The sequence below is a fragment of the Toxorhynchites rutilus genome, chromosome 2 (assembly GCF_029784135.1).
Source record: "Toxorhynchites rutilus septentrionalis strain SRP chromosome 2, ASM2978413v1, whole genome shotgun sequence".
NCBI classification, from domain to species: Eukaryota; Metazoa; Arthropoda; class Insecta; order Diptera; family Culicidae; genus Toxorhynchites; species Toxorhynchites rutilus.
The window spans coordinates 293,769,309-293,780,065 of record NC_073745.1 but is presented as its reverse complement, the minus strand read 5'-3'; positions in this window follow the sequence as shown (position 1 = coordinate 293,780,065).

Here is a 10,757-nt window from a genome sequence, read left to right as displayed (position 1 = left end):
CTCATTGACTTTGATTTGATGTGTGGATCATATGAATCGATCCAGTAGTTCAAAAAGTTATGAATTTTTGGAAAAATGCATTTCTGGAAAAAGGGGGTGAAAATAGATTTTTTCAGACCACGCTAAAATGGAAATAGACACCCTAATGAAAAAACATAAAATAATAAAATACGGGTCTAATATTTTGCGATAAAGAACAAAACTACAAATTTTAACGAAAATCTGAGAATTACTAAATCGGTTTGGCATGTACTAAAGGGTGCCAATGAAAATGATCATCTCGAATTTCACAAGGTTACCCCATTAAAAATGTTGACCACCTCGAAAAAACACTCTGTGCTAAATATCAGCTCAATCGTCAGAGAGGGAGGGAGGGAGTGGCCCAAAGCGGTCAAAGTTTGAATTTTTTGATAATCAAGAAATCATCCAAGGGGAAATCGGGGTTTTCAACCAAATTTTTTTTTAATGCCAAATGTCTTCAAATAGCAAAAATTTCGTCAAAAATCAACACCCTAGGACTTTGTTTTTTTTTTGAATACGAGGCAAAAAATATGTTTTTTTTTTTCATTTTATGATTTTTCAGTCGGAGCTTGCTGCAAAATGTTGATTTGCACGATAATATACCCAATGTGAAATATTAGCTCAATCGGACTTCATTTACTAGTGTCGCAGACGTTAAAATTTGAGTTTTTTGGAAACAAAAAATCACCGGAATTCGGGGTTTTCAAAGATTTTTTGTTCATGCCAAATGTCCTATAATTGCACAAAACGTGAATACTTACTGTTATCTCAAAAAAAAACTTTTGTCAAAAAAAATTTTGTTTGTTTTCGTTTGGTCGATTTTTGGTCAAAAATTTGTTTTGATATAACTGCAATTCTCGACGTGTCATGCAATTATGAGACATTTGGTATCAATCAAAAACAAAAATTTAGAAACCCCGATTTCCGGTAATTTTTCGGTTTCCAAAAAACTCAAATTTAAACGTCTGCGACACTAGTAATTGAAGTCCGGTTGAGCAAGTATTTTGCATTGGGTATATTATCGTGCAAATGAACATTTCGCAGCAAGTTCCGAATGAAAAATCGAGATAACTATTTTATTGGCATCCAAAACCATACGTTTTGCCTCGTGTTTCGAAAAAAAACCTAGAGTGTCGACTTTTTCAAAAATTGTTCAAATGTCTTCGAACAAAAAACGTTTCTATGCATGTTGAGCATATGTATTACGTTGTGTAGAATGTATAGCAACCAAAAAGTCAATGTTGCTCATGTTGTCGCATACGTCACCTACATACAAACATCTCATCTTGTCGTTTTTCTTTCTGAACGACGAACCGTAAACACTTTAATCGGACTTCGCCAGAGTAATGATTTCCCCTTGTACAGAATTTAATCAAGTTTCCGAAACTGCCTATCAATTTTCTGGGCAATCACTGTTTTTCGAAATATTGATAATCAAAAAACTTTCGATCCTTTTGCCTTTCGATTGCGAACATTTTTTATTGAAAAAATAGTCATCGAAGACGAAGAGAATTTTTTTCTTTTTTTCTCGATATTTTTGTCCACTACATCCACACACACTAAGACAAAAATCTGTGCGTAAAATATTCTAAAACTTGAGAGTTTAAGCTACAAAGTTGTGTACTTCCCACATTTATGCGCTCATTCTATGTACAGAAAAATTGTATTTTATTTGTAATAAAATCGGCAATTACCTTTCGGGCAACTCAAGAAATAGTAATCGGAAGGATCCGAGTCTGAAGAATAAGCCACATGGACAGTTGATCCTAATTGAGTAGCTCAACCATCTCCCGCCCGGTCTTGCTCCGTGTGACGTGACATTGTCATCAATAAAAACCGCTTTGAGTTGCCTTTTCTGACATTCCGGACGTTTTTGGAGTACAGTCCAATTCCAGCAATTATTTTCGGTAATGTGCACTATTCACGGTTTCGTCTGTTGTCTAAAGGCCTACACAGGACTACACCTCACTGAACCCAGAAAACACACAACATTGTTTTCTTTCCGAAGCGATCTCATCGATATGGTAAACAAAGCATCAGGGGATTGTCGGAATTTATCCAGTTTTTAAACATCGGAAAATGGTCGATTGGTCAAAATTTAATTGTTCTGCGAGTTGTTGATGTTGACCACCGTCTTTGTCCAACAAAGTTTGCAATTCGACGTCTTTAAACACTTTCGCTTGTTTTCCACGCTCTTCGTTCATCACATTCAATTTATCACTTTAAAACATTTTGAAACATTAATATTAGGCTGTCAAAAAAGTCCTGCGGTATTTTTTTTTGAATTTTCATTTGTTCATAAAATTAGTTACAATCATCTGTTTTAAGTCAAATATGCGCCGTTTTGTTCGATGACTTGTTCCCAACGAGATGCCAACTCGGATAGCCAATTTTCACAGGCCTCTTTTGTGGCTAACTTCTGACTACCTAGCTCGTTCGCCATGGACAAAAACAGGTGGTAGTCACTTAGTGCAAGGTCCGGACTATACGGCGGATGCAAAAGAACCTCCCATCCGAGCTCCCGGAGCTTCTGGCGCGTCACCAAAGAAGTGTGTGGCCTGGCGTTGTCCTGATGAAAGACAATGCGGCCTCTGTTTATCAAAGATGGCCTCTTCTTCATGAGTGCTACCTTCAAGCGGTGCAGTTGTTGGCAGTACAGGTCCGAATTGAGCGTTTGGCCATAGGGAAGCAGCTCATAATAGATTATTCCTTGACAATCCCACCAAACACACAGCAGAACCTTCCTGGCCGTTAATGAGGGCTTGGCCACCGTCTGAGCCGCTTCAGTGGGCTTCGACCACGACCGTTTGCGCTTCACGTTGTCGTAAGTGATCCACTTTTCATCGCCAGTCACCATCCGCTTCAGAAACGGGTCGATTTTGTTGCGATTCAGCAGCGATTCACATGCGTCGATACGGTCAAAGATGTTTTTTTGCGTCAACGTGTGTGGCACCCATACATCGATCTTCTTTGTGAATCCAAGCTTCTTCAAATGGTTAATAACGGTTTCATGACTTATCCCCAGCTCTTGGCCGATGCTACGGCTGCTACTATGCCGGTCTTTCTCGGCTAATTCAGCGATTTTGTCGCAATTTTAGACGACAGGCCTTCCGGAGCGTGGCGCATCTTCGACGACCTCTACACCAGAAAGAAAACGTTGAAACCATCGTTGTGCGGAGGAAATGGAAACTGTATCGGGTCCATAAACTGCATAAATTTTATTGGCAGCTTGAGATGCATTTTTGCCTTTGTCATAGTAGTACTGTAAAATATGTCGGATTTTCTCTTTATTTTGCCCCATATTTGCGACACTATAACTCACGAACGACTTAACCAAACAAAACACTGTCAAGGACTATATTATAGCGGACTATACAATACCTTTCCATCATGCTATAGTATGACTCGATACAATGAATACAACTAGAACTACGCGCTTATAACGACACCTCGCGAAAATACCGCAGGACTTTTTTGACACCCTAATAATATTGCGATTCAAGAGCGAAACGGAAGCGATTATTTTTTCGTTTATAACTAAAATCCATGATATCCGCAAAATGGCACAACATCCACCATTTTTCACACCGTAAAAAAAATCTGACTGTATGAAACTTATGATATTTGGAATTGGATAATGTTTTTTTTATAATATTCAATAGTTTTTATAACTCTTAACTATATTTCTATAACTATATATAAACCATTTTCTTGATTCTATGGTTAGTATGGTAGTAAACCGATTACTCGCTGTCGACTCGAGTTTAGAAGGGAGACATGAATGGATCTTGTTGACATATGTCAAAAACGTGAGAAATAACGATCAACGATAACGATCCATCAATTGGAACACCATGCACAACACGAGTAGGAAAATCTAGATAGAAACTGTCTATATAAACTATGATACGCGTCAAAAACCGAGATACACCTGGTTACCCCGTTCTTCTGCTGCATCATTGCACAATATTAGCTGAAATTAGGCAGATGCAAATGAACTAACAATTGGTTAAACAACCTGTTCCGTTAGAATTCGTTTGCACAAAATGATCCTATCCTGTACCAGTAATTGGCGAATGACGTTCGCATTTTCGTTTTCTGGCTGTGATTGAAACTAATCCACTTTTTTCTTCGTTTTGTTTACATGAAGAGCGGTTTCATCTTACGGTGCGATATATTATATTCCCCATAGGAGAATTGCGCCGAAGAAAAAGATGCAACGATGATGCGCAGTCACTCAAAATAAGCTCAAAGGAACAAGCTCATTTGTTTTTTTCTGTTTGTTTGCCAGCCATTTGCCGACACAAGTGTTCACAGTACTGACGTCAGAAGCGTTGAACTCTCCGATGCGTAATACAACGCGATGCATATGTTCTCGCCAGGCATGAGTTCCGTCCTGGAAACAATCAAGTGGGTGTAATTTGAGCGGTTTTGTACTGTATTTACTCAAGAATAAGCAACTTCCCAATTCAATAATAATTTTAAAAGAACCCGCCGCAGATCAGTTCAAGAAAAGATGTAGGGCCTATCTTCTTTGAAGATCATAGTACGATTAAAATTATTGCCAAGCCATTTACTTGGTATCTATGGGGGGTAATTCCCGCTATTCATTTATCACCCATTAAGGGCAGCAACAACAACAGCAGGAGCTAATAATTTCGCCATTTCACTTAGTCGAATGTCTAGAACTATCGATCAGTTAGTGCGGATTCTCTCTGTCCACCGGTTCCTGGAATGGCAGCTGGGTGAACAAATCGTGCGCAAGTTTTCGAGAATTTCTAGCGTATGAAAACATCACCAGAGCAAGCGACTGGGTGATATGATATGGGGTGAGCAAGTGCGCCGAGTTATGGCTAATCGATTGACGTATGAACTGCTGTCAGCGGACTGAGAGGAGACGGCGGTGCTTTGAAATCGTGTAATTGATTTTTCTCTAGTACCAATCGGAACGACGATTCACGCGATTGTTCGATACTTTGTAACCAATTAGTGGTTATGATACCATGACTGCGGATTGACTCGGCAAGAATTTAATAGATTTATGCAGGAAAGTATCGAGGAATGCGATAAGTTTACACTAATAAGTAAACACAAATTTATGCATAACTCGAGAACTAATCAAGCAAATGGAACCAATTTTGACATGTGGAGGTTTCAAGGAGCAAAAAATGTTTTCATGATGGTTTGCGACTCCTTCTCCCCTCTCCAAGGGGGGCTGCCATACAAATGAAACACAATTTTCTGCATAACTCGAGAACTGATCAGGCAAGGGGTAAGGGTAAAACTAACACGTATTCCATGTAGGGGAGAAACATGTTATTTGCAAGTGATTGAAAAATCTTGAACGGGAGTTGGGTCTTGAAATAATTTGATATTATAATGACGAATTCTGGTAGGAGTACTAGGAAATTTATAGTAAAAGGAATTTGTAAAGGGTCAAATTCAATCAATGAACAATTTTGCGATTGAGCCCATGGACATTCGCTTAGTAAGAAAATGTGAATGTTTGAAAGTATTTATAAAAAAAAAACATTCTAAATAAAATAGTAGTTCTAAATAATTTTTTATGAATAGCCAAAGATAACATCCATACGTCGAAAGATGGGTACTCCTATAGAGAAAGAAATGTTTAACAACAACAACTTTTCCATGTTTTCTTTGAAAAAGTTACACTGATCCTTATTGTGTTTAAGACAAGATATCAAGGGGGGTCTCCGTAGCCACTTGGTTACGCGTTCGCTTACCAAGCGATCGATCGTGAGTTCAAACTCAGGGCCCTCAATTGACCATCTTTGTGTTGTTATAGAATAACTACGTCCAAGCAACCATCATCAGCGATGGAAATCGATCCACGGTCGAAATAAGATCGATTCATCCATACAATTGCTCTGCTCTGCAAGACACATCGGGCTGCTGTTCTAAAAATAACTCAACAATGATCAATATCAACTGTCTTCGCTGTCCGGTCTGCTGAACAATGAATGAACAGAAAGAATACCCTTACGCCTAAATGGCTACTACTGTGTAATTTACCATAATGTAATGGAACAGAAAACTTAACGCCTAAATGGCTACTACTAACGACTGTGTAATTTACAATTTATAGAAACATAAACATATGTACATGTACACGATTAAAAAAAAAACCGGCTCTGTTACAGCTAAAATACTAATGAGCCTAATAAATAAATAAATGAGATAAAAAAAAAGACAAGATATCGATATAGTGTGTTCAGAAAAATTCAAGATAATATTAAAATATGGACTATTGACGTAGGACTACGTCTTACCTTTCAATATAGGGGTACATTTCAAAATTTTGGAATGAAAAAGTGTTCAGTTTTTGAACGCTAATACCTCCTCAATTAATGAATGGATTTTGATTCCAAATACACACATTGATAGGAAATATCCTCATCAATTGTTTATATGCTACACATTACGGGTTTTCAGCTCATTTAAAGTTCAAACTGATGAAAAATTGGAAGAAAGAATTCCCTACTTTCCCATACATTTTGTCTGCGCTCCCGCAGCAAACAGCTATTCATTACAAGCAATCACGGGTACGGGTGAACCGTATGAACAAGACGAAGGAGGGAGACAAAAAAGAGATTATAAATAAATATAGGCGGTCGCTACAACGTTAACTATATGGCTATATAAAGTGAGCGATGGTGGGGCTTGGCCTCATTTTATTATCGGACGCCAATCAAGAAAGACGCTTTGATCTTGGAATTGATTTTCAGCATATGAGATTGCTGCATTTGCCGGGGATGTATGCGGTGCGATACCGCAAGAGTGAGAGACAGGATGTAGAGCAGGAGAGCCTATCGAAGTGTGTTAAAAGCGGTGGAAGCGTCGCGCCGTGTGAATGAGTGGCTAATAGCGCTCGATTTGATAGAATGCTGGAGTTTTTAAACGGTTTTATTTACCTGTGACATATTTGTATGTTTATATGTAACATCTTTGTCTATGGCGCGGTACCACATTAATAGAAATTTGACCCCTTTCCTGTTAACCGGTTGATCTGAAATTTGGAACACATCTTTATCTCTGCAGTCATTATAAAACTGCGTATTTCATGATATTGAAAATCCGAGATGGCGACCGCTACGAAATGGTGGATTACATATTTTCTCAAAGCCCCATCAATATGGGTATCAAATGAAAGGGATTGACTAGTAGAACACAGTTATTTATGAAAAATTTAAATCCAAAATGGCCGCCACCACAAAATGGTGGATTCCATATTCTCTTTAAACCCCATCAATATGGGTATCAAATGAAGGATTTGACTAGTAGAACAAGGTTATTCATGAGGAGTTCAAAGCCCATTTATATTACGATACCAGACGGTAGATTCCTATTACGATATGCTTGCCATCAATTATGTGTTCGTTGCCGGCTGAACAATAACCCCTGCAACATTTGCAACGCACGACATTTGCACGACAAATTTTGATTTTTTTCGTATTTGAATCTAAACGTTTGAGTGTTTGCTGAGTGCTGAGGTTTTATTTTATCCTTTGATTTTTTTTCTGTAATTTTGTACATGAAAAGTTGATCATTCTGGGATCTGTGATCCATGATATTCGAATAATGGACATCCCTTGGTGTAGTCCTACGTCTCTCCGGTTATGTCCCCGACATTACCCACCCGTCTTTTTGTCTAAGACGTATTCTTTTTTTCCTCATGGCTTTTGATATGACATATGGTCATATGACATCTTTGCATTGAGAATCCTGAACAGTTGATGTTTTGTTCGTAACGTTTTTTGTGTGTAAATTTTCACGATTGACATGTTATGCAAAGTTGTTTTTCGTTTAGAAACGTATAAATGTACATAAGTATAAATATAAATTAGTATAAATAAGTATTTTGCAACCTCAGTTAACAACCTTCGGTAGTTAAAAATGGTAAAAAAGATCATTTTTCATTGCAACTCCATGCACATCATGGATGTGAAATGGAAAAAACAGGCTGAAAATTCTATATTGGTTCATTTTAAAATTAAATCATGTAAACAAACGAAAAAAGAAGAATATTACAATTTCAATTGCAAATCACAGTCTTGCTTCTGGTTTTGAGCAGACCAGCAGTCTGGTGTAGAGTGCTTGTATATTTCTGCATCACACACACACACACACGTTGCCGAAGGTATATTGAAGTGGTTCAGAAATGTGGAACAGCGGTGCTGGTCAGTCACCTTGTGTACTGTTCTCGCGATGACATAAATCAATCATCAATCAACCATCTTCTAATGCTTCTGTAAAACCATGCAAACCATCGGGTTATTTCAGGACCGTTCTCTCTATTAAAAAGTTATTTATAAAATTTTGACGCATTCAAAAATTACTCCTGAAGAAATAAGTGAATTGAATGAAATAATTTCGCTGTCCTTCGTCTATAGTGTTTAAAACATAACCGCAAAATATGGAAGAACTCAGATCATACACTTGTTTCTGAGCCTACTTGCAACACCATCACCCCAATTACTTCGTAGATTGGCATCCATGAAGCATAAACATATTTTGAAAAGAAACGCGAAAACTGCTTTTTTATCGTTGATCGTTGGCAGTTCGATGCGAGAACAATTAGTTTACTTTTTTTTAATGTTGAGACCCAGTGTTGTTATAATTTGTTCAGCACATGCGCTTGTACTGCAATGTGGTCACGTGGGGTAAAGTGGTCACCTGCTTTTTGGTAGTATAACTATTGACTATTGACACCGTATTTGATAGTCATCTTATGTTTGAACAATTTCATGACTTTTGAGTCACCCTGTACTACAGTGGAGCTGTCGCATGTCAAGAAATAAATAGAAACAAAAAACGCTCTATCGGTAGTCATTCGGCCGTAGTTTTGTGCGTTCCGAATTTAAGGAATTTCTAGTGAAATTTTGTGTATTTGACCTGATATTTGCGACAAATCAACAGTTTGTAAGACTGTTCACTTATTCTAGGGGAGGTGAACAGATATTTTGTTCAATGTTAGCGATTATTTCCCATATTTCTAAGCTAATCTACCTCATCACCTTCTGTTCTCTTTTATGGTTTTGACCCAGAAAAAAATATTCCACCTCAACCAAAACCAAATTTTGAAAAACGCCATTTTGAAAAACGTGATGTTTTTCCTACTACGTTTTTGTACGTATGAGAAAATTTCAATTACGATTCTATTTCGATAATGATTTAAACTAATTTGGCTAAGAAAACACGCATAAATCTATTACTTCTAGCGTGATATGTGCGAGTGACCACTTTGCCCCCCACAGGTGACCACTTTACCTCCTCACTAAAAAAATGTTCGACTTTTCAGCCTTTTTTCTAATAATGAAAAATGTTTCGTAATGAAAACCGCTTACTATCTTGAACCACAATAAGTTGAGCTACAATATTCTTCGTAGAACGGGAAATTTAGTGGTATGTGGACACAGGCATGTTCCTTAGGGTGACCACATTCCCCCCAGTTCTCCTATGTGATTTTTTAGAATTTCGAGACCAAGAGCAGAGCGACACAAAAAATTATATTTTTTTCGATTTTTTTTTCATTTGAATTTTAAGACCCACTACTGTTCTAATTTCTATTCAAATGTGCTCGTATGTGTTTTTTTTAATGTGTTTGAGGAATTTTTATTGTGCGGTACAAAAACAATTTAAAATTTTTTGTATTTCGAAATTATGTTTTTTTTTCCAAAATCTGATACCAAATACTTTTCTAATTTTTATTTCGAATGTGTTTTCCAAAGTTTTATTTTCTCAGAGTATTCAGCGATACAAACAGTATTTTTTGACGTAAACTACGTCTACAATTCTTCAACATTTTTTCGCATTTCGTTTTTTTCTTAAATTTTGAGACTTATCATATTTCTATATTCTAATATCATTTTCTAATTTATCCATTTGTCTGTCTATGTGTTATTTGTAATTTAAATTCAAATTTTACCAAACGTGTATTTTTATGTGTTATTTTTATTTAAGGCAGTATTCTAGTCTAGAAATTTTGAAAAAATAAAAAAAAAATCTTCATATTTCTGAAGTTTATACATTCAAGAATATATCCTAGAAAGGACTTCTCGGAAATCCCATTATTCACCAAGTTATTGCAATTTTAGTGATGCAATCTAATCTAGTACGACCATTACAATGAACTTCAAACGCGTTTTTCTCCAAGCTAGTTCTTTCAAACTGGCGTACACGATATCTCAAGTTCTACTGAACCGATTTATTTCAAATTTAAATGAATACAATCTGTATGCGTCGCTCTATCGCATGAACCAATAAAAAAAATATCATTTTTTGATTTGAAGGCTTTTTTTTATTATGATTTTTTTTTTCGTTCAATTTTTTTTATTGTTATAAGATAGATGAACAAATCATTATTGTAAAAATATTCTTTGTTTTATTTCTTCGGAGCTCGAAAAAACATCTGAAATTCGTGTCTCTACACTAGAGTACTCCCTTAAACCTGAATGGACATTGCGCAGTTCAAAGATATTTTAAAGACTTTTTTAGGGACCGAGATACCTAACGGCAGAGCTGCAATCCATCACCGTCAATGTCACAAAAAAGCTGACCATAGTCACTCAATTCCTCTCACGGCACGTGAGATCCAAAAATTCAGTAGTGATACTCACTCTTTTGTTTCTGACACCTAACCAAATGACGGTTGGTTCCAATGCCTCTCACTGCCGATCGCTCTGTTTACAACTTTACGTTACGAGAGCGGTGGTTGT